A 25,523-nucleotide genomic window follows, 5' to 3' on the forward strand; every position below is an offset into this window, starting at 1 on the left:
CTTTTGATGAGTTGGTGATGTCGGCGGGTGGCGTCCTTGCGGGCTGTGTTGCTGTCCGGTGTGCGGTTGTGGAGCTATTTCTTCTCCAGTTTCCGGCATGTGCGTTTGGAGGTCTGGAGTTCTTCGGTGAACCAGGTGGCTTTCTTGCTGGAGTGGTTGCTGGAGGGTTTCTTGCGCGGGGCAAGAGTGTTGGCGCAGTCATCGATCCACTGTCTGAGGTTCCGGGCAGTGGTGTCTGGGTCGGTGGGTGTGTTCTGGGCGAGGGTGGAGTTCAGCTGGTCTTCGCTGACTTTGCTCCAGCAGCGGCAGGGCAGCATTTGGGTGCGGTGGTGCGTGGTTGGTTTCTTGAAGGTGAAGTGGATGCAGCGGTGGTCGGTCCAGTGGAGTTCGGTAGTGTGGTAAAAGGTGACTTGGGTACTAGAGGAGAAGATGGGGTTGAGCGTGTGGCCGGCGGCGTGGGTGGGTTCGGTGCCGAGTTGTTTGAGGCCGAGGTTGGCGAGGTTGTCGATCAGGCTGGTTGTGTTGGCATCGTTGTTGTTCTCGAGGTGGAAGTTCAGGTCCCGAGGAGAATGTAGTCCGTGGAGGCCATTGTGTGGGTCCTGCCGAGATCGGCGATGGAGTCACTGGAGAGGGCTCGGGCCCGGGGGGGTCTGTAGATGAGTGTTCCTCTGAGGGTGGTGTTGGGGTCAGTGTGGATCCGGAAGTGCAGGTGTTCGGCGGAGTTGATGGAGTCGTCTGCGTGGGTGTAAACCTGGAGGGTGGACTTGTGGACGATGGCTAAGCCTCCTCCAATTCCGTTGGTGCGATCCCTGCGGGTGATCTTGTAGCCGTCCGGGATGGCTATAGCGATGTCAGGTGCCGAGGTGTCGTTCCACCAGGTCTCGGTGAGGAAGGCAACGTCTGGGGTGGAGTTGTCGAGCAGGTCCCAGAGCTCGACGGCGTGTTTGCGTGCTTAGCGGGTGTTGAGGAGAATGCAGCGAAGGTGGTTGGGTCCGGTCCTTGGTGGTTTGGTGGTCCTGTCGCAGGTGAAGTTGCAGGTGTGGCAGGAGAAGGGTGCGTTTCGGGCGGCCTTGAAGCAGCGGTGGACTCGGCCGGTGTTGAGAGCATGGAGGGTGTTGGTGTCGTAACGGAGTCCGGCGTCCTGGTGTGTGCGGGGTCCAGGGGTTCTGGCACTGGACGCGGGCCAGGCGCGGACGGGCGCAGACGGGCTTGCCTTTGGCGCACCAGCGGCGCGGCCGCACAGCAGCTGCCATTTAAAGACGAGGAGGGAGGGAGCAGCAGCTGGGAGGCAGGAGCGGGGTGGCGAGGGGGCGTGGCCGCAGGGGCAGCGGCGGGAAAAGCGGGGAACAGAGGCAGAAAGGGGGGTGAAGGGATGCGAGCAAAAAGAGCGCAGCAGAAACGGTACAGTAGGGCAGAAATAAAGAGAGATACAAGGGGGATTAACAGAGTAAATAAAACAAATCACAAGACCCAGCGGTGAAAGCAGGGCACAGGGCACAGCAGGCGTGAACTCGCGCTCGAGCCAGCAGCGGGCGGTGAACAGGTGGATCTGTTCGGTGGTTCGGGGTGACCTGGCCTGCCTGCAGAGGGAAGTGAGGGGAACGATCTTAAAGTTTTTTTTTTTTTAATGCATAATTTTTATTGTTTTGTCCACATTTGAGCAGCAAGCATAGGCAACACATAAGATTAACAATCCCCTCATAGACAGTCGCCCATTATAACACATACAACCGGTGGGGTGCACCATCTCCCAAATTTGTGCACAAAGTCAGTCTTCTAGTGTCCAGAGTTCAACATCTGTGAAAGCAAACAGGTGGAGGATCATATATCCTAAACGACCCCACAAATCTCACCCCCAGCTCCTGCCCCACCCTCGCTATTCCCCCCCTCACTCAATCGATGGATCAATACAAAACACCCCACCCCCCCTCCCTCCCCCAGGCGTGTCAGAGTACTACTTACTTGGGATATGCCTGCCCCTCTGGGCCTAACCAGCAATGAGACCAACGAAGTCATGTAAAATGTGTCACCTCTCGTCCCAGGAAGGGGGCAGCAGTCGAGAATCTAAGTTCCCTTCAGGTCGCACACCGTTTTAGGGCAACTCGGCCACAGGGCTATGGGTGGGGAACTCCTCATCCTCGTCGATCGGGAGAGTGAGTTCCATGACTAATCTTTCCCAGGCTCTCGCCCTCTCTAGTGCCCGTTCATTACCTGTCCTAAGTGCCAATTGTAGCCGGGTTTCCCCTTCACAACGGGCCCACCTACTGAACTCCGCTTTCCATTTCTCTACACTGGGAACCTTGTTCGCTTTCCATTGGGTGGTTATGGTTCTTTTCGCTAAGATCAATCCCAGGTCAAGAAACCTACTAGTAATTTTGTTCTTGGAGGTGTGGGGGAACCAGTGCAATATACAGTGTGCCATTGAAGTGTGCAAGTCTCGTTCTGTAACTTCTCGTAACAGCTCCGTCACCCCCTGCCAAATGGAATCAAGTCTTGGACAGGACCATAACATGTGTTTGAAGTCAGCAACCTCCATTGGGCATCGTGGACAGGCCGCTGAGTGGGACGGGAAATATTTATGTAGGCGGGCTGGGGTCAGGTATGCGCTGTGTAGGATGTGAAAATGCACCAGCTGGAACCGTGCGTTGAGCGTACCCTTCCAAGCCCTTTCCACAATTCCATTCCACGCCGTGTCAGGTATTTCCTTCTCTATATCTGCTTCCCATTTAGTTTTCAAGGCCGCCAGAGGGGCCAGAGCCTCCAGGGTCATGCGCCTGTACAGACACGTGACGGCTTTGATAGTCCCCGCAGCAACCACTACATATTGGCAACCCATAGCTGTCGGTGGTTCCGTCACGCCCAACTTCCAATGTTTGCGGATCGCCGTTGTTAGCGCAGCATGCACCAGGAAGTCACCCCCAGGTAGTTCGAAACGTTCTCTCAGAAGGTCAAACGGCATCAGCGAGCCATCTTCATATAAGTCGCCTATATTCTTCAGACCCCGTTGTTCCCAGGTCTCCAACCCTCGCCATGAGCCCCCGTGGGGGAGTGCCCTGCAAAATTTCAGTGGAATCTCGGGTGTGTATGGGAGCCGCTTCCCTCCCTGTTTCAGGTACCTAATCCAACACTTTCGGGCTGTGGCAAATTCCTGAGTAAGGTGTAGATCTCCGAGAAGGAGGCACAGAACTATACGAGACAACACTTGCACGGGGCCCGTCGGTTCGCCAGGCTCACCCCCCTCTCTGGTGGCCCTCGCCACCCATTGAGTGAGCCACTGAAGTTGGGCCGCCAAATAGTACGTCTCAAAGTCCCGGACCGCTAGACCCCCCTTCGCCTGAGGCCTCATTAGCGTCCTGAGTGCCATCCTGCGTCTTCCCGACCCCCACAAGAAGGAAGTAATCATCATCTGGAGCCTTCGGAAGTAGCTCACTGGTATCCAGACCGGAAGAGTCCTAAAGAAGTAGAGTAGTCTCGGGAGGGTCACCGTCTTAAGAAGTGCCACTCTCCCCATTAGAGACAGCGGGAGCGTGCTCCAAAACTCAAAGTTTGCTCTGGCGCTCCTGATCGCCTTCCCCACGTTACCTTCCAGAATGTCCCCCCATGCATGGTAAATTGCTGTGCCTAAATAGGGAAGACATCTCCCCTCCCAGGTCACGCCTTCTGTAGTGTGCGGGCACTCCCTTCGTTCTCGAGTCAGGAATAGACACGGCTTCGTCCAGTTGACCCGTAATCCAGCTACCCCACTCAGTGCCCGCAGCAGGGACTTTGCTCCCCTCAGGGATTCCCCCGTATTCGCCAGAAACATTAGGAGGTCATCAGCATAGAGCGCGATATGATGCACCTGCCCGTAGACATCCAACCCCCGATAAGCCTGTCCTGACCTAGCATGCGCTGCCAAAGGCTCCACCGCTATAGCAAATAGCAATGGTGAGAGGGGGCAGCCCTGGCGCGTGCCCCTACTCTCCGCACATGCCTCCGAAATCACTCTCCCTGTCCGGACCCTGGCCTTTGCATCCTTATACAGGAGAGCCGTCCAATTCACAAAATCCGGACCCAGTTCCATCCGACGCATCACGTGAAAGAGGTAGGCCCACTCTAAGCTTTCAAAAGCTTTTTCGATGTCAACGACAAATACTGCGGCTTCGTCTACCTCGTAAGTATCGGCCTCTAAAATGTGTAGGAGCCGTCGTATATATATTAAGCGCAGTATTGCGGGTAGGAATGAACCCGGATTGATATACGTGAATCAGTGTGGACATATAGGGGAGCAACCGAGACGCCAGGATTTTGCTCAAGATTTTATAATCTAGGTTGAGCATAGACAAAGGGCGATACGCCGATCTATCCCTGGGCTGCTTGCCCGGTTTCAACAACGGAACAATGATCGCCTCCACCGTAGAGGTCGGCAAACTACCTATCTTCTTAGCTTCATTGTAGAGCCACGTCAGTCGGGGAGCCAGGAGGTCGACGTAAGTGAGATAGAACTCCGCCGGGAGGCCATCGGAACCCGGAGTTTTGTTCCGTGCCATACTTTTGATAGCTGCCCTCACCTCTCTCACCTCAATGTTCCTACCCAACAAAGTCGCCTCGCCGTCCTCCAATACCGGCAAGGGCAGATCTCCCATGAAACTCTGTAAGTCGACCTCCGAAGGGATCACCCTGCTACGGTAGAGCTCGGTATAATAATCAAAGAACGACTCATTTATCCCCTGCTGATCAAAACGGGCCCCACCCGATTGATCCCTCAGTTCTAATATGACTGAGCCACGGCGAGCAGGGTTGGCCAGCCAGGCCAGGAGGGCCCCCGATTTATCGCGCTCAGAATGTGCTCGCGTGAGATAGGATTTGTGGTCAAAACAGCGATAGCGTTCTACCGTCGCCGCAGTCGCCTCTCTAGCCTCTAATAGTTCTTCCTGTTTATCCGGGTGTTCAGGTCTCTCTTTCTCCAGGGTGCGCAACTGCTCATCTTCCCTTTTGATGTCTCGTAATAAGGTCTGTCGAGTCCCTGATACCGCTGCAATACAGTTTCCCCGCATCACCGTTTTGAAGGCATCCCATTCAATATTTACCGACCCCGCAGACCCCTCATTAATAAGGAAGTAGTTTTCTATGCTCGAGGCTAGGGTGGTTTGGAAGACCTGGTCCTAAAGCGCCTCCGGGCGCAATCTCCAGGTGGGAATTCTAGGACGCAGCCGCGACCACTTCAACTGGGCCATCAATGGGTTATGATCAGAAATGGTGCGAGTGAGATACTCGCTAGTGTAAATCGCGCCATGCACATCGGGGGAGCATAGGAAGGCGTCTATACGCACATGCAATTCGTGAAGGGCGGAGAAAAAGGAGTAATCCCGGTCTATAGGATGCTGAACCCTCCAGGTGTCAATCAATCCCCATTTTCGCTGCCAGGTAGAGCGCGCAACTGCCAGTTTGCCTGCCGGTGCATTTGGTAGTGGGGGGTGTGAGCGATCTAGGGCAATATCTGCAACACAGTTAAAATCTCCTCCCATCAACAACGGACCCACCAGGACTGAAGCCAATTTATGGGACAGTGAGGAGAAGAAGGCGGGCTGGTCTACATTAGGGGCATATACACATCACAGCGTTAAATTCCTAGCATCCAATTGTCCCTGTACCATTGCATATCGGCCTTCTGAGTCAATCAATTGTGTTGTACAGCGAAAAGGAACCCCAGCCCTTATCCAAATCAATACCCCTCTGGCATAGGCCGAGAACGTTGTGTGAAAAACTTGGCCCCTCCACCGGCGTTGCAGAGCTTTCCCTTCTTTTGCCATGAGGTGTGTTTCCTGTAGAAAGGCGATTTGAATACCCCTTCGTATCAGAAAGGAGTGAATCTTGTGGCGCCTATGCATAGTGTGCATACCCCGTACATTCCACGTGAGACATGCGTAGCCTAATGTGGGTCCCATTGCGAATAGTGTTCTTTAGTACATTCCATCCCAAATTCCTCACTGACACGCCCAGGTCCCCTGATCCATATCCCACAAATAAAACAATCAAAACCTCCCCAACTCCCCCTCCCCAGGACAGGCGTCCAACGTGGCATCCCCATCCTAACTAAGTAAGAAGAAACTCTTATATCGTGTAGGTCAGTTCAGGCTGCTTGGAACGTCAAATCAAGGGGACCGGACGTCTCCCCCCCCCCCCCCATCCCCTCCCATGTGTCCATCTCCTTGAACCAGGTCCCCAGAAAAGCATCGCAAATCTTACAGCAATCATCTCCCCCCTCTTATAGCTGACGCCCCAGGGCCCAGCATGTACTCCCGGTACCTCATGAAGGCAGTCTCATCGTCCATGCAGTCAGCCAAATACTCAGTCTGCTGTTTGTGGGGTGACCTCAGGTAGATCGGCCTCCGACAGTCCCTGGGCACTACTGGAACCCGGGCTCAGGTCCCCGCTCCCCGTGCGTTCCGGAGTGCTGCTGGCTGGGCTGAGGTCTCCCTGGCTGATGGCCGCCACCGCCAGTACCGCCTTGTCTCGTTCTAGGCGCAAGTCCGCAGGAGATCCGGGCCGTCACGCTGGTGTCGTGGCGGGGGAACGACGAGGAGGCGGGGCCTCATCCGAGGAGCGCCCATCAGGCCCCCCACGGGCCTCCAGCCAGTCCCAGGCTGCCTGTGGCGTGAGGAAGAAGTGCGTGGATCCCTCTGCCGATACCTGCAGCCGGGCTGGGAACAGCAATGCATAAGGAAGGCGCAGGGTCCGTAACTTCCGCTTTACCGCTATAAAGGAGGCCCTTTGCCGTTGTACTTCTCTGGTGAAATCCGGGAAGATCATAACTTTACTGTTGTCGATTTGCAGATTCTGTAGCTCCTTGGCTTTCTGCAGGATATGATCACGATCTCGGTAGTGTAGGAGTCGTACCACCATTGGGCGTGGCGGGGCTCCAGGCTTAGGTGGTCGCGCCGGAACTCTGTGGGCCCTCTCCAGCGCAAAAAAGGGGTAAGGCCCTCAGGGGTCACCTCTGCTTTGAACCAGGTTTCCACAAATCGGACAGCATCTGATCCTTCTGCACGCTCCGGAATTCCCACCAAGCGGAGGTTATTCTGTCGGGAACGCCCTTCGCTGTCCTCCGCTCGAGCCTCTAGCACATGGACTCTCCGCACCACCTCAGTCAGCGTCTTCTTCAGTGCATCAACCTCATTTGGAACGTCCTTCATGGCCGTCTCGGCAGTCGCCACCCGTTCTTTCAGCTTTCTGTGGTCATCCTTCAAGAGAGAGAGGTGTGAGCCTATGGAGTCCATCCGTTTCTCCAAGGCCTCCCTCGAGGCCACAATGGCCTGCATGATGTCGCTCAATGAAGGATCTTGTGGTTGCGCAGGGGCGCCAGAGCCAGTCGCCGTGCCCTCATCTTCCACGGTGTGCCCTGGATCATCGAGCCGAAGCGCTTCAAAGCCTTTCCTCCTATTCCCCCTGACCATCTTGGTTATATGGATGAGTGACCGGTCTCCAGCGCCTCCTTGCCGTGTCGCAGGGCTTCCCAACAACCCAGGTCAGAACAGTTGAAGCTCACTTTCTCAGTGTCTCATGCAGTAGTCAGTACAATCCACGTGGGAACCTCTCTCTGGTAGTGGGGGGCCTCTCCCAGCGGCCCACCGCTATGATGCCCTGTGCCACTCCTCGCTCACGCCAGACTCGCCACCGACCTCAAGGAGGTCTCTGCGTTAATCGGACATGCAAGGTGAGGATCCTCCGCCGCTCGCCGCTTCGAATCGCTTCACCTCCTCCTCCATTTCCAGGGGGTCCAGTGAGGTCCCTAGGAGGACAGTGCTGACATAGGCCAGAGTCTAGGCGAGTTTTGAGTCCAGGGCTCCACACGTAAGGCCCCCGTTCAATCGGGTCAGCAGCAGAAAGTCACCAGGGTCGAGAACACCTACTCTCACTCCATACCAGTGGAGGCTCCCAGGACCCCACTCCAATAGCGCTTCTCCTCGGCTCAAACTCCGGTACCGTGGTCTCTGTGGGAATGATCCCCCTGGAGCCTCGCGGGTGCCGCCATCTTAGGGTCAGGCAACCCACCTTCCGGCCACTTGCAGGGCCTTTCAGGGCAACGCTGCTGGCTTCCCACCTGCTATTTTCGTGTGGGCGATGGTCCCGCACCCTCCGCTCCCTTTTCCGGACGACAGGGGCCTCCCCGCTCTCAAGGGGGACCCTCAGTCAGGCACTCTCTCCTCGCGCCCCGGCCGCCATTTTGTGGTCGCGAGGCTCGAGAGTCTCCAATCGCGCTGTAAAGCTCTCCTGCTCCGCTCGCGGGATGCGATTTCCCGTGCCTCCCTGTCCAGTAGGGGCACGAGGTTCGGGGGAGCCCTTTCTCGGGTAGGGGACTCAGTATTGTGTGCAGGATAAATGCGGGAGAAGGGCGGCCGCGGAGGAGCTCCGGAGTCCGCTGCCGCCTACATCGGCGTCCAAGCCACGCCCCCATCTTAAAGCCTTCATGATTAACCTTCTAAAAGAATCGCTAGATTTAGAGATTATTGCTGAGGAATCGTACAGGGACATTCAAAGAATCCATCGGGACCCCTTCAGACATAACCTGAACCATTCTAACCCAAGGAAAATCCTTATCAATTTCCATACTTACTCAGTGAAAGAGAGGATACTAAATCAATCCCTCAAGCTTAAATCATTGAGAGGCAAGGACTTTCCTTTTCAGATCAGATCAGACTTAGCTAGAGCCACGTTAGATCGACAATGGGAATTGGGGAGGAAGTTGGACGAATTTATAAAACTGAGAGCAGTGGCCCAACTTAAATTTCCTGCCTCTTTGAGGATTATGTTAAAAATAAGATGTACAATGTGAGATCAGTACAGGAGGCTGAAGATCTACTTGTAAATTTACAGTCGGGCTAGGCACACTTAAATTTCTTGCGACTTAAGCTCCCAGATTCGTCTTCTGCCCCAGGTGTTATATAGACAGCTTACCTTTCTAAACACTTGGTCGGCACATACAACATAAGTACCCTTCTATGTAGAAAGCCTTTGGGAGGTGGATCGAAGAGGCTTTTTTATTTTTTTATTGGGGCAGAGTGAAAAGGGAGAAGGGACAAAAGAGATCAAGATAGTCACTGATTTGGTCTTCCTCTTCCTTTCTTCTTCTTTCTCCTTCCCGCCATCTCACAATATGGTAGGCTTACATTTAGGGTTCGTTAAGAGGCTGGCTTAGGTATAGGTATGGACAGGCCGGCTCTCTTTTTCTTTGTATGGTTTTCTCTTTTTTGCCCTTTTCTCTGTCTTGGCACTCTTGGGTGAGTTGTTCTTCTTTTTGTGAAGGGGGATTCGGGTGGAAATTTCAGGGTGCAATTGTCTGGACTACATCTGTCCGGATGATTGGGGGCTGGGTTCTCCATGGGTGGGGGGCAGAGGGGGAAGGGGAGGGGTAGGGGTGGGAGGAGGGGGGGAGAAAAATATTTTTTAAATCCTAATTTTCACCATTTTGGATATGTCCAGTTTTAGAATTAAGGCAAAGGGCGTAGGCAAGGTGCTGATGGTGCCAATAGCTGGTAGTTGGCATCCCGATATGGTAGCGAAAGGGGAGCCACCATGACTTCTTTTCAGATTCTTTCCTGGAACGTCAATGGCCTGCGCACTAGGCCAAGGAGAGTTAAGATCTTACAATATCTGCGGGACTCCTCTGCGCAGGTCATTGTCCTCCAGGAAACACATCTATTGGAAGATGAAATGATCTCCCTGTTAAAGTCCTAAAATTTGGTGGGCTCCCATGTCCGTGCAAATCAATCAGCAAATATCCGAGGGGTATCAATTATTTTCAAGAAGTCAGCCAGGGCCCATGTCTGCTCTTACATAAAAGACCCAAATGACAGATGGGTGATTGTAAGAGTTTTAATTATGGATACCCTGTTAACTTTAACTGGATATTACGGCCCTAACCAGGACGACCCTACTAGTTTGAAGACCATTTTCTCGCATTTATTGGACTTCCCAGAGCCAATGGTCCTTGCAGGGGACTTTAACATCGTTTTGTACCCTGTATTGGACAAATCTCCAACCAACAGGGCGGTGGTCCTGTCCAAATCTCGAGAATATTTGCTGGGGGCTATGAGACAGTTTACCCTATCGGACTTTATTGAGGGACAGATCAGGGCAGCAGCAAGGGGTGTCGTATCGGAATTTTAAATACAGATATCGGTCACGGTCAGCTACTTATTAAGGAGCCTGGTTAAGAGTGTAGTACATTTTGCACCCCACCTTTCGGACAATTCTGGGGTCCTTCTGACTCTGAAACATCAAGCCCCCAGTCCAATCAGGACTTGGTCCTTTAACCATGCCATACTTTTGGAGGAGGAAGAAGAACTCTATTTTTCACAAGAAGTGTCTTGGTTTTTAGAGGTGAATGTCAGCACAGCTTTAATCACCTCAGTCTGGGACTCTTTGAAAGCTTTCCTACGGGGCCAACCAACAGGTCATGTTATAGGAACAAAAAAATACAAGGAAGAGATCACAGATATCGAACATAGGTTGAAGGACGCAGAGGTAGACCTCTCTGCTCCAGTGCCTCCCGAAATCCTGTAGGAGAAGTGAGATAAGATTAGCGGATTGAAAGCCCAGCTTGAAAACATTCTGAATACTAGGCTTATTCGAAGGTGGGAAGCTAGTAAGATCTCACAATTTGAATATGGAGAAGGAGTGGGCAAGCTCCTTGCTTGGGAGAGTAAATCAGACCGAGCAAGGAGCTACATCAGGGAGATCAGAGATGAGAGGGGCACCTCTGTTACGGATGAGGAAATCCGAGATGCTTTTCGGGCCTTTTTTCAGAATATCTACCAGGAGGACGGCAATGTAGACAGCCAGTGCGCTCAGAGGTGGCTTGAAGATATTTTCTTTCCCTCTCTTAGTCCGGAGCAACAACGATATTTGGACAGGGACTTCTCCTGTATGGAAGTAAGGGAGGCTATCTTTAATACTAAGAACGGTAAGGCCGCAGGGTCAGATGGCCTACCTTCCGAGATCTATAAGGTAATAGGGGGATCAGGTTATTCCCATTATGACCAAACTTTTCAATCAGATCTTGCAAGAAGGCCTGATCCCGCCAGACTCATGGAACGAGGCCACCATAATCTTGATCCTGAAACCAGGGAAAGCGGCATTCAATTGTGGGTCTTATAGACCTATATCTTTATTGAATACCATTATAACATTTTCCCCTCTATAATGGCAGCACGTCTGGGTGCAGTGGCGGGGGATATCCTGCATTCAGATCAGAAGGGCTTTGTGAAAGATCGCCACATATCGCACCTAACTTATGATCTTATTGGGGCAATAGACCTGGCGACTACATATTCCATCCCCTTAGCAGCAATGACTTTAGACGCCACCAAGGCCTTCGACAGGGTGAATTGGCTATACCTGTCGAAGGTCTTGAAAAAATTCGTCGCACAGTACAATCTATTTATAGGAGCCCCTCGGCTAGACTGTTGGTAAATCGCGGCGTTACCACACCCTTTAACATATCTAGAGGCACTAGACCAGGCTGCCCACTCTCACCTCTTCTTTTCGATCTATACATTGAGCCATTTGCTCAACGGCTAAGGGAGGATATATCCATTCAGCCTTTTAAATATGGAGAGTGGGAGAGGAAGGTAGCCCTGTATGCCGATGATATTTTGATCTTCACTGCCGATCTTGACAAGACCTTCCCAGCTGTCATCAGCCAAGCCCAGGATTTTGGATTAGTATCGAGGTATGAAATCAACGCTGCTAAAACCGAGGTCATGGTCTGGAACCAGGTGGCAAACCAGTATCAGCATCAGATAAGCCCCAGAATGAGGTACCTAGTGGTCAATATAGTGCAAGATATAGCCAAGATTGCCAAAGTTAATCTGACTGCGGTGGCGAGAGCGTGTGTGAAGCTTATGAAGACCTGGGCCTTGCTGCCCCTCTCGATCATCGGTAGAGTCAACTTGGCTAAAATGTTGATACTTCCAAAAATCACCTTTCTTTTTAACTGCATCCCACTGCACTTTTATAAATCACAAATTGATAAAATCCAGAGAGAGATCAATTATTTTGTCTCGGGTTATTAATTTGCGAGGTTAGCCTGGAAAAAGCTGAGACGCCAAAGAGAGACGGGGGTCTAGCCCTGCCTGCTATTCAACTCTATGCTTGGGCCTTCCAACTCTCTCACGCCTGTATGCTTTTAAAAATGCTGTTCAATACTGGAATAGGAGGGATGTGTTTTAGCAATGCGTCAGGGTGCACATTTACCGGTGGAGGGCTTTTTGTTTAAATTTGGAGATGTTAAGTTCTTCAAAAAAGTAAGGCTTAAGATTTTGCAGGGCCTGGGTCAAACATGGGCAGACTCGAGGAGGTCGGTCACTCTTGGTTACTTCTCTAGTATGGGGCTCCCCCGGGGGTCCAGAATCTGAGGGACAGTTTGGCAGTCCCGCTAAGGGAATCGGGCCTGGTAGTTTGGGGGGGCCTGATCTCAGAGGGCATTAACATGGGAAAAACTTAGCGAGAGGGTTGGGCCAGGTCTATCTAGGTTCAAATACCTCCAGCTGGCTAGCTGGGTTCAGGCTCAGTTACAAACAACCAAGGGTGGCTTATTAGGGAAAGGTACCAATTTAGAGTACACCCTTGTGACCAGACCTCGAGGGAAGGAAGAAGTCTCCTTCTGGTATCAGGCAGTGCTGGAGGCAGTGGATGGAGAGTTCAAATTTGCTCAAGATCTATGGGGGAGTGTCTTAGCAAGCCAAGAATGCGACACTCTATGGCAAACCTCGTGTAAACTCCTGTATGATATAGTAAAGCCGGCGTGGCTAAAAAGGAATCATCTGTATACTATCCACAGGGTTTATTTCTCCCCGCTGAAGCTTTCTAGAATCAATAAAGAGCTGCCTGTATGCTGCAAGAAATGTGGTCTGGCTTCGGCTTCTGACACTCATATGGTTAAAGAGTGTCCAGCTCTAGCCTCCTTTTGGGACAGTGTTGGCAAATTTATGTCGGACTTAATTGGAATCCCTGTTACCATCGATTTATCCTTGGTCTTTTTTTGGCCTTCAGGAGAATGTTAGAGGCCATGCAAGATCGCTACTTATTTACGCTGTGCTCCTGGCTAGGAGACAAATGTGCATTAAATGGACAGAACCCATCCCTCCTTCCTTTTTAGACTGGCAATCTTCAGTTCTGGCGACTTCTAAATTGGATCTATCGAAAACCGGCAGCCAATAGAAGAGAACTTTCTGGAATATATTGAAATTAAGATGGAACCCGGAGTAGAGGGGGTAGTTTTTTTTTTCCCTTCCTTCTAGGGTCCTATGATTATGTTGCCTGAATACTCTAAGGCCAGGTCGGGACCACCTCCAGTATAAGCGGGGAGCTCCCAATACCAATACAAAAAAAGGCCATCTAGCTCTACACGCTTGTAAAATAGTTATCTCAGTCGGTGCTTAGGTGTACACATCAGCAAGTCTTAGTGCCGGTAGGAGGGTGATTCCAACCCTTAGCTGCCTATGCCTCCCAATATGCTGAGTGTGGGTACTGACGGCCTGAGTGTACATTCAAAGTGAGATGAGGACAAAAAAAACACATTAAAGAGAGCTCTACTAATGAAATAATCTAATCGAAGTTTAGTACATATTACTCTAAGGCTGTTATGGTCTAGCACCTACGTACATGGCACTATTGAGAATGTGAAAGAACACAATCATCCACCTAACAAAACTCATGTTGGCCCTGTCAGCCCTTTGGGTGGTACCTCCTTATTTTTCTCCCTTTCTGCCTTCTATTTTTGTGTCCTCTGATGTTTTTGGGTGTTGACTTTTAAGCCTCCGGGCGCTTCATCACTGCAAATCTGCGCTGAGGCGCAGGTGCACCCTTTCTAAAATGGTGGCCTATTTGAGTTTTCTAAAATGGTCGCCCTGTCAGAAGTTACCTCGGAGCTCTGGCCCATAGGATAGCATTAGGGGTATCTAGAACCTTCCGGTCCTTTCTAGTCACCTGGGTCTAGGTTATATAAGGGGGCTCAATGGCCGGCCATTTTGTCCACACTAAGGAACTGACTGAAGTGCAGACTGCTGCGTATGGGGAATGGTGACACTGACCAGGTTGATGGTTCCTAGGGGCTCCTGCCTGGCATGGTGAATCTGCCTCCCTACCTGCTGAACTGACCCAGCTGTGAGAGGAATCCGAAGGACCTAGTACCAGTGTGGGGAGTGGTTACTGATCTCTACCTCCCCCGTTGAACATTGAGATCGCCAGGCCGCAGAGGGACCTCATGTCGCCTAGCTAAGAGGTGGTGAGTGAAAACCCTGAAGGGACCTGCGCTGCTGTTGTCCTTCCTAGAGAAGTGAAGACGGAACGAGGAGTTACTAGGATCTCCTCAGAAACTAGCGCCAACTTTATAAGTGGATTGGTGTTGGCTGCTTCCACGGTTAAACGACTGACAAAAGAAAAATCCCCTGTGGGTCATCCGTGCAATGAAGGGGGGGAACTAACCCTACGTTGCGCTCTAAATCCCTACTCCCACAGACAGCGGGAAAGAGGAGGGAGGAAAGGGGGGGGGAACCCACCGTTATTTCAACCCCCGAGACTGTCCTGCGGAAGCCTTCGTTTCCCCGTTGTTACCACTGAGCGCCAGCCAAGCTGAAACGCCGGTCCTGCTCCTTAGCGACGGCATTGAGGTTGGCAGGGGCGGGTCCCGTATCACCAGAGAACCTCCCCGCTGATCCTTGTGTGGGCTGGTGGGCGTCGCCGGCCGCTCCTGACAGGAAGGCCGGGACAGGCGCTGAATTAGTAAGAGGCCGGCTCACCCGAGGGAGTGACATGGTAGGCGTAGCCGGCTGCTTCTGAAAGGAAAGCTAGGGAGGGGGAAGCGCTAAACTGGCCAGAGATTCCGGCCGGTGGTTGACGCTGCAATCACCTTCCGTCCCCTGCCCCAGGTGCAGTCAGGAGGTTGGGGCAGGTTTTGAAAGGATCGCCGGCTCCTCCTGTCACATTTAGCCGGTAAGAGCCCCCGTGTGACGTGGTAGGTCCGAGTGTGGCCGGAGTGCTTCCCATCTGTTTTTCACACCTGTACCCGGGGTAATTTGGATTACCGCACCAGGCGGTCTGGGACTATGGAAACTAAAAAAAAAAAGAAAGTGCTGAGAAAAAGGGAAAGGTAGGGGAGGGGGAGATAACTGTAAGTCACAGATCATCATTGGAGTGGGGCCGGAGTTTGTATTCGGCCCTAGAATCCCGCATGGGTCTGTGAAAAAGAACTTGAGGAAAATTCATAGACAAGAGAGGAAGGTAATTGACTTGGAAGTCCAGAAACTAATCACCAATTGTTGATCTATGTCTGCTGGCCTAATTGTTATGTAACTGGATGTTCGCTTTATTTGAATGCAAATATCTGCCTATCTTACTTCTGGTATATGTGACCGCTTTTTGGCAAAATGACGGGATTACCTGTTTTTGATTCATGTAATGAATTTTGCTGCTTGACTTACCTAACTGAGTCAAAGTATTAAGTGGGATTGCCAAGCTCATTTCCTCTGCTGGTTACTGATCTATAATCAAATGGATTGTTATGCCTTATTGATATGAATAATCATATGTGGAAATGCTTAAGATGTAAAGCTCTTTACTACTAAAAACTGAAGTTGATCTAAAGCATAAGATAAAGCATTTCCATTCTTTTCTAAAGACGGTGTGGTGTCATTTGTAAGTGGAGGTGCGCTGAGTTGCTGTGGTGAGTGTGATGCAAGTACAACACAGCTGCCTTGGAGTTAGGCCTTCCCACTTGGTGCCAGGCTACCCTAGGTGGACCCGTGACCCCGGGTCCAACATATTGGTGTTCAGCGGTGGGATTAGGTCTTGTGCTTTCGTTAATTTGACAGCGGCCCAGTGTGCACCACGCACCCTACACCTGAATTTTTGTTTTTCTATTCTGATTGGAGTTTTCTCCTGGTTAGTCTCTTTAATTGGCATTTTTGGTTTTTCCAAAATCCTTTCTTGTGGTGGTTATAAGTAGCTCCTATTTGACGCCTCTCTGTCGAGTAACCCATACAAATGTCTGAGGGCCCGTCTGGCAAAATGGAGTTCGAGTTGGCTGAGTTAGAGACTTACTCAGTGACACAGCTTAAGGAATTTTGTCAGGAGAAAGGGGTGTTCTTTAGGTGTGGTGCGAAGAAAGCGGAACTTCAAACCAGCTTGAGAGCATGGGTAGCACCTCACCCAGATGGGGGGAGGGATGAGGAAAGAGGAGCCTGACACCATCGCAGAAGTGGACATGCTGTACCAAACCAAAGAGGGGAATCTGTTACCAGGTCTTGGGACACCTTCGAGGGCGGGCAGTAGTGTGTCTGGAAGGAGCCTGTCCTCAGCAGAAATAGCGGACAGGAGGGAGAAGAGGCAACTAAAATTGGAGTTGGCCCGATTGGAGAAGGAGCGGGAGGAAAGGAGGTTTATCCATGAACTTACTTTAAGGGAGTTAGACCTCAAAGCTCCTCAGGTAGGGACCCCCAGTAATCCTATTGGTGGCAGCGTACCTAAGAGAGTTACCAGGGAGCCCAGACCCTACCTGCCCAAATATGTAGTTGCCAGTTTTAGTGTAGGAGATGACATTGCCAAATGGTTGGCTGCCTATGAGGTCTCGCTAGGAGCCCATGGGATTTCAGAGAGTCATTGGGGGTGGCCTTTATAAGTACATGCCTCCGGTGGGGAGGGATGCTCTTTTATCTCTGGAACAGGAGGAACAGACCAATTACCCCACAATGAAGATTGCCTTGATCAGGAAGTTTGGGCTGACCCCTGAAAAATATCGGCAGAAATTTCGGAACAGCCATAAACTAACTACACAAAACTGGGTGGATTTTTTGGACTACGCTAAGAAGGCATTAGAGGGCTGGGTGCAAGGCAGTGAGGTTACTGATTACGAGGGATTATGTAATCTGTTCCTGAAGGAGCACCTCCAAGAGAAATGTTTTTCGGAGCTGCGTCAACACCTGGTGGGCTGTAAGCTGACTAGCCCTAGGAAGCTTGCAGAGGAGGCGGACATCTGGGCTAATACCCGGGTGTCCTCAAAGGGAACTGGAGGGGATTCCCAAAGGACCGGTCAGGGCGCTCCCCAGAAGAAAGAGGGGGGGAGACAAAAAGGAGTTCTCGAAAGGCCCCCAAAATAACTCGCAGGGGAGGGGTCCGGTTTCACTCCCAAGGTTAGCCAACAAAAAACCCCTTATCCTGACCGTAGTCAGCAGCCTAGGGTTGTCCGCTGTTACGAGTGTGGCGAGATTGGGCACTATAAGGGGGATACCAAGTGCCCCGAGAGACCACACCCTCCCACTGGAGGAAAAACCCCTGGGGTGGCGAGTGCAGTGCTCGGGGAGGAGCTGCCCCTAGACAAGGGAGGTGAGTGAGCAGGGCTAACCCTAGTGTCCCTGGGAGACAGCGAGATGGTTCCTAAGGTCCATGTGCCTCCAAATACCATAAGGTATAGGCAATGGGTCACCATCAACGGCCAAAGAGGGGAGGCTCTGAGGGACACAGGTGCCAGTATGACCATGGTAAGGAGACAGCTGGGGTCCCCAGAGCAGGTGATTCCTAATGTACTCCACCCAGCTGTGATGGCTAACGGCAGAATAGGTCACTATCCCGTGGCCGAAGTTCCCTTTGAGTGGCGAGGGGTCGCGGGCCTTCTACGAGTTGCGGTGAGCCCTGCCGTGCCAGTCGATTGTCTGTTGGGAAACGACCTTGAGCACAATGCTTGGAAAGAGGTGGAGTTTCAGACACATACAGAAATGCTGGGATCGCCTGATTGGACCTGTGCAAGCACGCGGTCCGTGACTGCACAGAGGGGGAGTTCGCAAGGGCTGGAGCCTGGAACAAAGTGGACGATCCGGGGACAGGGAAAACCTACCTCGGCGTCCACACCTCATGAGATGGATGGGGCACCTGAGGGGGTGGTCCTGGAGTCCACCGAGGGGGATATTGTCTCCCTGGAGGACTTACCTATCCCTGCGGAGTGGCAAGTGGAGGGAGGACCTACCAGGGAGGAGTTTTTGTCAAGGGCAGAAGGAGTTCCCTACCCTTGAGGGACTGAGGCGACAGGCCGAGGCCCAGGCAGCAGGTAACATTTCAGGGAACTTCCACATTTACTGGGAGGATGGCCTCCTCTACAGTGAACCCAAGGCTCCGGTGCACGGTTCGTCCCGGGCCTTAGTAGTTCCCCAACGTTACCGAACCTTTCTCTTGGAGTTGGCTCACGAGATTCCTTTGGCAGGACACCTGGGCCAGGACAAGACCGTTGCCCGGATTGTCCCCCATTTTTACTGGCCTCAGATGAGGGTTGCGTCCGACACATTTTGTAGGACCTGTGTGTCCTCTCAAGCCAGTGGGAAAACGGGTTAAGCTGAAGGCTCCCCTGGAACCGCTACCTGTCGTTAGCACCCCCTTTGAAAGGGTGGGCATTGACATTGTTGGGCCATTGGATCCACCAACTTCTGCTGGGCACAGGTTCATCCTGGTTCTGGTGGATCATGCTACCCAGAGGTTATTCCTCTGAGGACCATTACTGCACCTGCGGTGGCCCGGGCCCTGATGGGGACTTTTACCCGAGTGGGTTTCCCCAAGGAAGTTGTGTCTGACAGAGGGGCCAACTTCATGTCAGCATACATGCAGGCTATGTGGAAGGAATGTGGAGTCTCTTACAGTTTCTCCACCCCTTACCACCCCCAGACCAATGGCCTGGTGGAAAGGTTTAACAAAACCCTTAAGGGCATGATCAGGAGTCTGCCTGAGAGCCTGCAGAGGAAATGGGACATCCTCCTACCCTGTCTGTTTTTCTCATACAGGGATGTGCCACAGAAAGGAGTGGACTTTAGCCCCTTTGAGCTTCTGTATGGGCACCCTGTTAGAGGACCTCTCAGCCTAGTGAAAGATGGATGGGAAAAGACTCCCAGGAGGCTTCCCCAGGATGTGGTGAGTTACATGCTGGCTTTCCGTAGCCAAATGGCTAAGTTGTGGAAGCAAGCTTCTGACAACCTTGAAGCCAGCCAGGCAGTCATGAAAAAGTGGTACGACCACAATGCTCACCCCGTGGAGTTGGAGCCTGGACAGAAGGTGTGGGTCATGGAACCTGGAGAGCTTAGCGCCCTCCAGGATCGATGGACAGGCCCCTTTCAGGTGGTTGAGAAGAAGGGCAAGGTCACCTATGTGGTGGACCTTAAGACCCCCTGGCAGCTCCTCCGGGTGCTCCATGTCAACCTTCTCAAGCCCCACCATGGGAGATCCGAGGTCAACTTGATGATGGTGACTGATGGGACAGAGGAAGAGGAAAGTGAGCCTCTCCCTGATCTCTTTGCGTCCCAAGAGAAGGATGGGTCGGTGGAGGGGGTAATCCTCTCCCCATCCCTGACTCCCGAACAATGGAGAGACTGCCGTCAAGTCCTGGAGCAGTATTCCTCGCTGTTCTCTCTTATCCCGGGAAGGACCCACCTGTGTACCCATGATGTGGACACAGGGGACAGCCCACCTGTGAAGTCCAAGTCCTACCGGCTGTCAGATAAGGTGAAGGCCAGCACCCACAGTGAAGTCACTAAGATGCTGGAGCTGGGAGTGATTGAACCTTCAAGCAGCCCCTGGTCCAGTCCGGTGGTTCTGGTACCAAAAGCTGCCCCGCCGGGCACTACCCCGGAACTCAGGTTCTGTGTGGATTACAGGGGACTGAACTCTGTGACAAAGACTGATGCCCATCTTATCCCAAGGGCGGATGAGCTCATTGACCGGCTGGGAGCTGCCCAATACCTAAGTACCTTCGACCTCACATCAGGGTACTGGCAGATCTCCCTTACAGATGGAGCAAGGGAAAGGTCAGCCTTCTCCACTCCTGAGGGCCACTACCAGTTCTGTGTGATGCCCTTTGGGCTCAAGAACACCCCTGCCACTTTTCAGTGGCTGGTGAATCAGGTCCTCTCCGTTATGGAGGCCTTCTCTGCTGCTTATCTTGATGACATCGCTGTCTTCAGCAGCAGCTGGGAGGACCATTTGTGTCACCTCCGGGCAGTCCTTCAGGCCCTGCAACAGGCAGGCCTGACGATCAAGGCCAGCAAGTGCCAGATCGGGCAGGGGTCGGTAGTGTACTTAGGCCACTTGGTGGGCCGGGGTAAGGTGCAGTCCCTCCAGGCTAAGATTGAGACTATCATGGCCTGGGAACCCTGCAAGACCCAAACTGAGGTCCGAGCTTTTCTGGGCCTCACAGGATACTACCGCCGCTTTGTCAATGGATATGGCACTATTGTTGCTCCCTTGACTGAGCTCACATCCAAGAAACACCCTTGACAGGTAGTGTGGACTGAGGCGTGTCAATGAGCTTTTGACACCCTAAAACAAGCTATGTGCGTGGCTCCTGTCCTCAGGGCCCCTGACTTCTCCAAAGAGTTTATCGTCCAAACAGACGCGTCGGAGCATGGTATCGGGGCAGTGCTGTCTCAACTCAACGAGGAGGGGCTGGACCAACCTGTGGTTTTCCTTTCTAGGAGACTACTCCCCCGGGAACAGAGGTGGAGTGCGATCGAGCTGGAAGCTTTTGCGGTGGTATGGGCCCTTAGGAAGCTGCGGCCATATCTGTTTGGCTCGCACTTCCTCGTTCAGACCGACCACCGGCCCCTTCGTTGGCTGATGCAAATGAGGGGCGAGAATCCCAAGTTGCTAAGGTGGTCCATCTCCCTACAGGGAATGGATTTCAGGGTGGAACATCTACCTGGAGTGGACCACACCAACGCTGACGGTCTCTCGAGGTACTTCCGCCTTAGTGACGAGAACTCCCAAGGGGTTGGATAGCTCTCCCCACTTTCAGCTGGGGGGGACGCGTGTTAGACCTGTCATCCCTTTGGGTCGTCCCTCCTTATTTTTCTCCCTTTCTGCCTTCTATTTTTGTGTCCACTGATGTTTTTGGTGTTGACTTTGAAGCCTCCGGGCGCCTCATCACTGCTAATCAGCGCTGAGGCGCAGGTGCACCCTTTCTAAAATGGTGGCCTATTTGAGTTTTCTAAAATGGTCGCCCTGTCAGGAGTTACCTCAGAGCTCTGGCCCATAGGATAGCATTAGGGGGATCTAGAACCTTCCGGTCCCTTCTAGTGACCTGGGCCTGGGTTATATAAGGGGGCTCACTGGTCGGCCATTTTGTCCACACTAAGGAACTGACTGGAGTGCAGACTGCTGCGTATGGGGGATGGTGACACTGACCAGGTGGATGGTTCCTAGGGGCTGCTGCCTGGCATGGTGAATCTGCCTCCCTACCTGCTGAACTGGCCCAGCTGTGAGAGGAATCCGACAGACCTAGTACCAGTGTGGGGAGTGGTTACTGATCTCTACCTCCCCCCTTGAACATTGAGATCGTCAGGCCGCAGAGGGACCTCATGTCGCCTAGCTAAGAGGTGGTGAGTGAAAACCCTGAAGGGACCTGCGCTTTTGCTGTCCTTCCTAGAGAAGTGAAGACGGAACGAGGAGTTTCTAGGATCTCCTCAGAAACTAGCGCCAACTTTATAAGTGGATTGGTGTTGGATGCTTCCATGGTTAAACGACTGACAAAAGAAATATCCCCTCTGGGTCATCCGTGCAATGAAGGGGGGAACTAACCCTACGTTGCGCTCTAAATGCCCTACTCCCTACTGCCACAGACAGCGAGAAAGAGGAGGGAGGAAAGGGGGGGGGGAAACCCACCGTTATTTCAACCCCAGAGACTGTCCTTCGGAAGCCTTTGTTTCCCCGTTGTTACCACTGAGCACCAGCCAAGCTGAAGCGCCGGTCCTGCTCCTTAGCGACGGCATTGAGGTTGGCAGGGGTGGGTCCCATATCACCAGAGAACCGCCCCGCTGATCCTTGTGTGGGCTGGTGGGCGTCGCCGGCTGCTCCTGACAGGAAGGCCGGGACAGGCTCTGAATTAGTAAGAGGCCGGCTCACCCGAGGCAGTGAAGTGATAGGCGTCGCCGGCTGCTTCTGAAAGGAAAGCTAGGGAGGGGGAAGCGCTAAACTGGCCTCAGATTCTGGACTGTGGTTGACGCTTCCGTCCCCTGCCCCAGGTGCAGTCAGGAGGCTGGGGCAGTTTTTGAAAGGATCGCCGGCTCCTCCTGTCACATTTAGCCCCCGTGTGACGTGGTAGGCCCGAGTGTGGCCAGAGTGCTTCCCATCTGTTTTTCACACCTGTGCCTGGGGTAATTTGGATTACCGCACAAGTCGCCCTGGGACTATTGAAACTAAAAAAAAAAAATGAAAGTGCTGAGACAAAGGGAAAGGTAAGGGACGGGGAGATAACTGTAAGTCACAGACCATCATTGGAGTGGGGTCGGAGTTTGTATTCGGCCCTAGAATCCCGCATGGGCTTGTGAAAAAGAACTTGAGGAAAATTCACAGGCAAGAGAGGAAGGTAATTGACTTGGAAGTCCAGAAACTAATCACCATCTGTTGATCTACGTCTGCTGGCCTAATTGTCATGTAACTGGATGTTCGCTTTATTTAAATGCAAATATCTGCCTATCTTACTTCTGGTATGTGACAGCTTTTTGGCACAATGATGGGATTACCTGTTTTTGATTCATGTAATGAATTTTGCTGCTTGACTTACCTAACTGAGTCAAAGTATTAAGTGGGATTGCCAAGCTCATTTCCTCTGCTGGTTACTGATCTATAATCAAATGGATTGTTATGCCTTATTGATATGAATAATCATATGTGGAAATGCTTAAGATGTAAAGCTCTTTACTACTAAAAACTGAAGTTGATCTAAAGCATAAGATAAAGCATTTCCATTATTTTTTAAAGACGGTGTGGTGTCATTTTTAAGTGGAGGTGCGCTGAGTTGCTGTGGTGAGTGTGACGCAAGTACAACACAGCTGCCTTGGAGTTAGGCCTTCCCACTTGGTGCCAGGCTACCCTAGGTGGACCCGTGACCCCGGGTCCAACAACTCACATTTGTAATATAGCGCAAGACTTGAAAAAAAGAAAGCACCAGTTTTCAGTATCAACAGGAACATTTTTAAAAAGGGGGCAAAATGTGCAAAGCATTTTTATGGCTGCAACCACTGTGGTTCAAAGTGTGTAACTTAAAATGTTTTTCATAATGTACCAAGTCAGAGCGGAGATGTGTGGAGTTTCTGCCACTAGCACAGAGTCTCAGCAGTTATAAAATTATTATTAGTCATGTTAAATTTTTAGTTTGTGAATACCTAAAAAATAGTAAACTTACACAAAAGTCTAAGTTTAAGTTTGTGAATCAGGCCTCGTGTGTAGAACTGTGTGGTCCCTGTCTAATTGGGACTCAACCCACCAGACTGGCATTCCTTCTAGCACAGCAGCTCTTAGCTACATGAAGGACTGAAATCAGTAATCAAAACGATCTGAGGATGACATCAGTGTTAATATCACTTTTGTCTGCTTCCTTAGTCACAATGGAGAATGTAATTATTTCTACCAAGAAGGGTATAACTTTATAAGAATATGTTCTTAGGGTGTTTTCCTTTTCTCAGTTCTCAACATCATTGTGTTTTGCCATCAGCTGGTTTTCTGTCCTTGCAGTGCTGGTCAAATGGAAGGCACAATGACCTTCGACAATGTCCACGGCTGACTGAATTGCAATTGTTTGATGCTATCTTCTCGCTTGGGCACTCATCTCTCATCTTGAAAAATTGAGTGAATGATGCCATGGTGATTTTAAAAAGGAGCACAGAACAAACGTTATGATACCAAGAATTAGTTTGCATTATGAGATAAATCGATCATTGTGCCTTCTCCCTGAGGGACACTAGTAAATAGAATTGTGTAGTGCTTTATAAAACCACAAGACAACTATGCTACACTTGCAGCTTTAGTACAAGAGTGTCTAAAGGCCATAAAAACATAAATAGCAACTTCAAATGGGAAACAATTCTCAGCAGTATCTGCGCAGGGGCGAGAAATCTGTTGTAAAACCTGAGGTGAGCTAAAAGTTACAACTTAAGATATTTGGTATGTTTGTCAAAATGAATTATGAGTGTAGGTGCCCGTGCAAAGTGGGCAGCTTTTTCACACGTCATGCCTATCCTTAATCCTAAATGCGTTTAGTACCCGGTCAACGCTGGGATCGCTGACAGCTTTAAGAATGGAAACCATGAATGCACTGAACTTCAGAGAACCCTTTCTGAAATGCTGTCCATTTCATTGCACTGACATTGCAAATCCCTGGCCTTTTACAACTTCGCTCCCACTGGAAGGCAAATCACATGACTATTTACTAGAGGCTAATATTCATTTGGATAAGAGTCATGATGACTGCATGCCTCAGTGCCATTTAAAATATGCGTAACCCAAGCTTAGCAAAATATTCAGAGAGTCCCATAATGAGACAGAGGTAAAGACTCGGCCTTGATAACTGCCGGAGTTACATATCCATCCAGTGAGAGGGCAGGCACTCGAAGGGCTGAAAAAGTGTGCCTCCCAGTAAGTGTGCGATTTCTACAGTTTGGTGAAATGTAAACAGGGCCTAATGTTTCAACCTGTGCACTAATGGTATAGTTCCGGGATTTTTGCCTTCAGACAGCAACATGAAAAGTACTTAAATGGTCGTTTGGAGTCTTTTCTAGGTTACCAATGTTCGTTCCCATTACAGTTGCTATCATAACAAGAAGCGCAAGCAAAAATGTGGTGGCGAGGAGAAAGGCGTGCGCGCTTGAGAGAGCAGTCTGTTCTTTTTGGAAGCACATACTCGTGCTTGTGGCGCACCCCTGCGCGCTCCCTCAAGGTGTATGCCGCCCCAAGCACGAGTATGTGCTTCAAAAAAGAGCTGAACGACAGCTAAAGGTCTCCTATGCAGCGCATGCCCGCTGCGTAGGCGAGGTCTAAAAATCCTGCACCTTTGTATCAGAGCCAGTGCACCAGTGGAATCTGCCAAAGCAGTGGGAGCCGGCACAGATTGGGCTCCTACGGCCGTTAACTGCCTGCCATCATGTCCCAGAATGCTCCGGTTCGCAGAGCTCATAAGTTAGTGGCTATTTAGGTCCGTGGCTAGAACCATGCCCCCATACATCATCTGTATAGTCACTGGGATTATTTACAAAGTAAACGGCTATTTCATAACTTCCTATTAAGCTGATTTGAAATTTCAATATTCTGGGTACACACCAAAGAAATAACTCACTTATCAGTGAGACAGAATATTAAGGACAAAATAGCGCAGAATTTTTTTTTTGATAGGTAAGTATGTCTAGACTTTTTTCTATATCTAATTCCACACATATGCACCTATGCAGTACATACATATTTAAGGTAGTTGGATGTTCAGTTAGGCTTGTAAATCAATACATACCTGTTGATATTTTGTCCCTCGATAGTCTGTCTTCGATTGTCTTGTACCACAATATTGTTGGTGTCTATATTCAGTCCAACCTCTTTCCTTTTACATAACAAATTAAAATCTTTACTCTTTGTTAAAAAATATATATATATTGCTAGTTTTTTTCTCACGTTTCACCCCTTACAAGACAAGCGTTTCAAATGCATTCCTCCAAACTTGTTACATTTCCCACTTTTTCATTCAG

At 51.0% G+C, this 25,523-nt stretch overlaps 1 protein-coding gene across 1 annotated transcript in view; it reads left to right on the top strand.

Annotated features, from left to right (window-relative positions):
• Positions 1-25,523, top strand: part of MST1 (macrophage stimulating 1) — a 441,328-nt gene that overhangs the window by 130,012 nt on the left and 285,793 nt on the right. The window lies entirely within an intron of this gene.

The sequence above is a fragment of the Lissotriton helveticus genome, chromosome 9, assembly GCF_964261635.1.
Source record: "Lissotriton helveticus chromosome 9, aLisHel1.1, whole genome shotgun sequence".
Lineage (NCBI taxonomy): Eukaryota > Metazoa > Chordata > Amphibia > Caudata > Salamandridae > Lissotriton > Lissotriton helveticus.